We start from the raw sequence: 5,000 nt of genomic DNA, 5'->3' as shown, positions 1-5,000 counted from the left end.
AAGTGAATTATATAATCACTGGAGTTGGAACCGTGGAAGAAAACAGCAAAAGCATTTTATTCTCATTGTTAAAGTTTTGTGTTCTTTAGTGCGCGTGTTCACACCGCGAACCATTTTGTTTTGAAAACCGCGTGGTAGATTTTAGTCCTATTGTTTAGCAGGATAGCCAACCGCGTGAAAAGAATTTGTGTTCTGTTTTTTTTTTTTTCTGAGTGTTTATTATCAAAGTGGTTAAAATTTTCCATTTATTAAAACATTGTGCATTAGGTGAATGTCTTATTGTGTTATTTTGTGGTTAAAAAAGAAAATAAGTGAAGTGAAACTTACGATATTTTAGGACAAAAAGCGTGGCAGGCTGAGCACGTGTTCATTTCAAAACATGGCCAACCTGATATAACTCAGCCCATCGCCGTGTTTCCGGACGAAGCCAAGGTTTAATATTGTCTGCAATTATTATCTTTGTCAATTGTTTACCAATTCTATGCAGACCCGAGATTTTAGTCGAATTATTGTACATTGGTAAGTGATTCACGCACATCAATCATTTAATCTTGTGCATGGAATATTTTATCATTTATCTTTAGTGCTAGGATACCGGCTAGTCTCATATCGGAACTTTTGGCTTACGATTCACTTAAACGTTTTACGGCAGTGAGGCATAATTCTGTAGAGTAACGGTAAGACCACGTGGCGTTCCTTATTTCGATTTTTTTTCTTTTAATAGTAAGGGTTCTTAATTTCATTTTATTACGTTCGTGGGATATTATTTTCATACATTATTGATAGGGATAAATTTTTCATTCATGTATATTGTGCAGTGAGTGATTGTTTAATTTCGTGTTAAAACTAAGTGAATTGAAATTTACGAAATTTTAGGAAGAAACCGTGGTAGACTAAAACACGTGTTAATTTCCTGTGTTGGTAACCGTAAGCACACGTGGCATTCTTTATTTCATTTTTTTCTTTTAACAGTAAGGGTATGTAATTTCATTTCGTTACTTTTCGTGGGATATTATTTTTATGTACATTTTTGAAAGGGATAATTTTCGTACGATTGTGTAATATTGTTAACCTAAAGATAAAGGATTTATGATATCACATTCAATTTAAATTTTTCGGTCAGGGTATAGGATCATTTAGATAAGATATTAGGGAGTGTAATTTCTTAAATTCATTTTTTTACTAAATGGAAAGTATGTAAAGGGGTTGATTTTCTTAACGAAGCATTAAGCAATCTCTGTGACATTGTTTTGTTTAATTTAATTCATTATACTTTAAGTATAAATACAAACTTGCTTTACAGTCACAGAGTTGCAAGTGGTGGTGTTGCAAGAACGCACCCACACATTTTTACAAATCCATTTTTTTTCCTTAAGACTAGCATAGGAAGGTCACACGTCGTGGAGATTCCATTTTTTTTTCCTTAAGACTAGCATAGGAAGGTCACACGTCGTGGAGATTCCATTTTTTTTCCTTAAGACTAGCATAGGAAGGTCACACGTCGTGGAGATTCCATTTTTTTTTCCTTAAGACTAGCATAGGAGGGTCACACATCGTGGAGATTCCATTTTTTTCCTTAAGACTAGCATAGGAGGGTCACACATCGTGGAGATTCCATTTTTTTCCTTAAGACTAGCATAGGAAGGTCACACGTCGTGGAGATTCCATTTTTTTTCCTTAAGACTAGCATAGGAGGGTCACACATCGTGGAGATTCCATTTTTTTCCTTAAGACTAGCATAGGAGGGTCACACATCGTGGAGATTCCATTTTTTTCCTTAAGACTAGCATAGGAAGGTCACACGTCGTGGAGATTCCATTTTTTTTCCTTAAGACTAGCATAGGAGGGTCACACATCGTGGAGATTCCATTTTTTTCCTTAAGACTAGCATAGGAGGGTCACACATCGTGGAGATTCCATTTTTTTCCTTAAGACTAGCATAGGAAGGTCACACGTCGTGGAGATTCCATTTTTTTTCCTTAAGACTAGCATAGGAGGGTCACACATCGTGGAGATTCCATTTTTTTCCTTAAGACTAGCATAGGAGGGTCACACATCGTGGAGATTCCATTTTTTTCCTTAAGACTAGCATAGGAGGGTCACACGTCGTGGAGATTCCATTTTTTTCCTTAAGACTAGCATAGGAGGGTCACACATCGTGGAGACTCCATTTTTTTTTCCTTAAGACTAGCATAGGAAGGTCACACGTCGTGGAGATTCCATTTTTTTTCCTTAAGACTAGCATAGGAGGGTCACACATCGTGGAGATTCCATTTTTTTCCTTAAGACTAGCATAGGAGGGTCACACATCGTGGAGATTCCATTTTTTTTCCTTAAGACTAGCACAGAGGGTCATTCATTGTTGTGATTCCATTTTTATATGACTAGCATAGAGGGTCATTCATTGTTGTGATTCCATTTTTATATGACTAGCATAGAGATTCACCCATTGTTGTGATTCCAATTTTTTAAAGACTAGCATAGAGATTCACCCATTGTTGTGATTCCATTTTTATATGACTAGCATAGAGATTCACCCATTGTTGTGATTCCGTTTTTTTTAAAGACTAGCATAGAGATTCACCCATTGTTGTGATTCCATTTTTATATGACTAGCATAGAGATTCACCCATTGTTGTGATTCCGTTTTTTTATGACTAGCATAGAGATTCACCCATTGTTGTGATTCCGTTTTTTTATGACTAGCATAGAGATTCACCCATTGTTGTGATTCCGTTTTTTTATGACTAGCATAGAGATTCACCCATTGTTGTGATTCCATTTTTTTTTCAAAAGACTAGCATAGATGTTCACCCATTGTTGTGATTCCAATTTTTTAAAGACTAGCATAGAGATTCACCCATTGTTGTGAGTCCGTTTTTTTTATGACTAGCAAAGAGATTCACCCATTGTTGTGATTCCATTTTTTTTCAAAAGACTAGCATAGAGGTTCACCCAATGTTGTGATTCCATTTTTATATGACTAGCATAGAGATTCACCCATTGTTGTGATTCCAATTTTTTTTTGAAGACTAGCATAGAGATTCACCCATTGTTGTGATTCCGTTTTTTTATGACTAGCATAGAGGTTCACCCATTCTTGTGATTACATTTTTTTTTTGTACTAGCATAGAGATTCACCCATTCTTGTGATTACATTTTTTTTTGTACTAGCATAGAGATTCACCCATTGTGGTGACTCCATTTCTTTTATGACTAGTATAAAGGTTCACCTGTAGTTGTGATCTCATTTTTTCCCTGACTACCCCAGAGGGTCACCTACTGTATAGTTGTGATTCCGTTTTTATTGTGTAGTACAGTTGTCATATATATCGTTACTCGTTTGGACGAATTACAACCGAACAGCCTAAGCTCACCCATTGTCGTGGCCCTGGTTTTCAAGTTAGGCTCTTGTTCAATAACTTACAAGGCTTGCTATTTGGTGATAGTTCTTTCTCGAAAGGCATTTTTCACAGCCATTGTGCATTTTACCCAGCTCCATCTCTATCCTTCCTTCCATGTGACTCTTGCATATGGCTAGAGCGTCTTTCCCCTCCGTGTAATTTCTGGCACGGTCAACATCGTACCTTGTGCTGTTGAGTTTTTTCTTGTCGCTGTCTCCACAAAAACTTAGCAAAATGACTGCTGCTGAAATCAGTGCATTTGTGGACTTGGCAGAAAGACAAGGCTATGAGGGAGAAGCATTGCGCAGGTATGTGCGGGAGCTCATGAATGAAGACAAAGCCCGGAGAAGAACAGAGCAAGAAAGGATGCGCTATGAAAGAGAGAGAGCGCATGAATTAAGAATGCAGGAGATGGACGCCCGATTGGCACAACTCAATCACTTGCTACCTCAACCCAATGTTGCCAAAGTCCAGCAGGACAATCGCAGGAGGACCCACTTCATTGAAGGGTTCACCAAGGAACTCCCTACAGTGGAACTGAAGGTGACCACGTCCCAGCTCAGCAAGAAGTGCGGACTGGGGGCAGGGAGTGATCTTGCACATGAGGGCTACAACTCATGCTTGGGTCAAAAGCTCGTGAAGGGTGTACAGCGAGTGCCCTTCAGGTGCATGAAGGCTGCCAAGCCGGAGCCTAAAACTGTTAGGACGAAACTTGCATGGGAAGACGATTGGCTCGGTGACATTGACCTTGGTGAGGTAGCTTGGCTAAGTGAGGAGGCCCAAGAGTCTTCCTCCTCCAGCAGTGAGTCTGAGCTTCGTACGTCAGAAGTTAATTCTGGTGAAGGTGTGCCACTTTCCACCACAGGGGATAGGGCTACTCCAAGCGTCATGCCAAAGACCTCAGAGGAGAGCCAGGGGTCTCCCTTTTCCCACCGTGAGTCTGAGTCGAGTACCCGCAAATTCAATCCAGGTGAAACTGTGCCACTCAACACCACTGGAAATAGGGCTATCTCAATCACCAGGCCAGAGGTCTCAGAGCAGGCAAGAGGTGCACCACCCATCAGTGCCGAGACCCCAAGGAGCCAGACAAAGCTCATCAGGTTCCCACTGCTGGATGAGACATTGGTAAACAACAGGGCACCCGCCAACTCGAACGAGGTGGAAATGAATAACCCCTCTACGGCTGAGTTCCTGCTAAAGGATGAGGTGCCCCTTAAGATCACCCGAGGTTCTCACAATCCTGCTGAGGCCCTGCGCCAGCATGTAGTTGTCCCCCATAATTCCCGCTTGTCGGTGCTACGAATGGCCCATGAGGGACTGGGAGGGCACTCTGGGGTGAAGCGCACAACCCAACTGCTGCAGCCCCATTTTTTTCCGGCCAGGCTTGCAGAAGGGTGTTAAGGCTTCCGCAACCTCTTGCCATCCGTGCCAAGTCATCGGTAACTCTAAGAAAATAGTGCCAAGGGCCTCGCTCCAACTTATCCCATCCATAAGTGTTACAGAGATGACACAATTCTTTTATTGGTATGGCTTCCTAGCCACATTTCAGAAGGACGAAGGTTCCCACTTCATGGCAGAGGAGTCACGACCTCTGAC

Source organism: Palaemon carinicauda, chromosome 1 (genome assembly GCF_036898095.1).
Source record: "Palaemon carinicauda isolate YSFRI2023 chromosome 1, ASM3689809v2, whole genome shotgun sequence".
In the NCBI taxonomy this organism is placed as follows: domain Eukaryota; kingdom Metazoa; phylum Arthropoda; class Malacostraca; order Decapoda; family Palaemonidae; genus Palaemon; species Palaemon carinicauda.
This window is presented reverse-complemented; position numbering follows the sequence as displayed.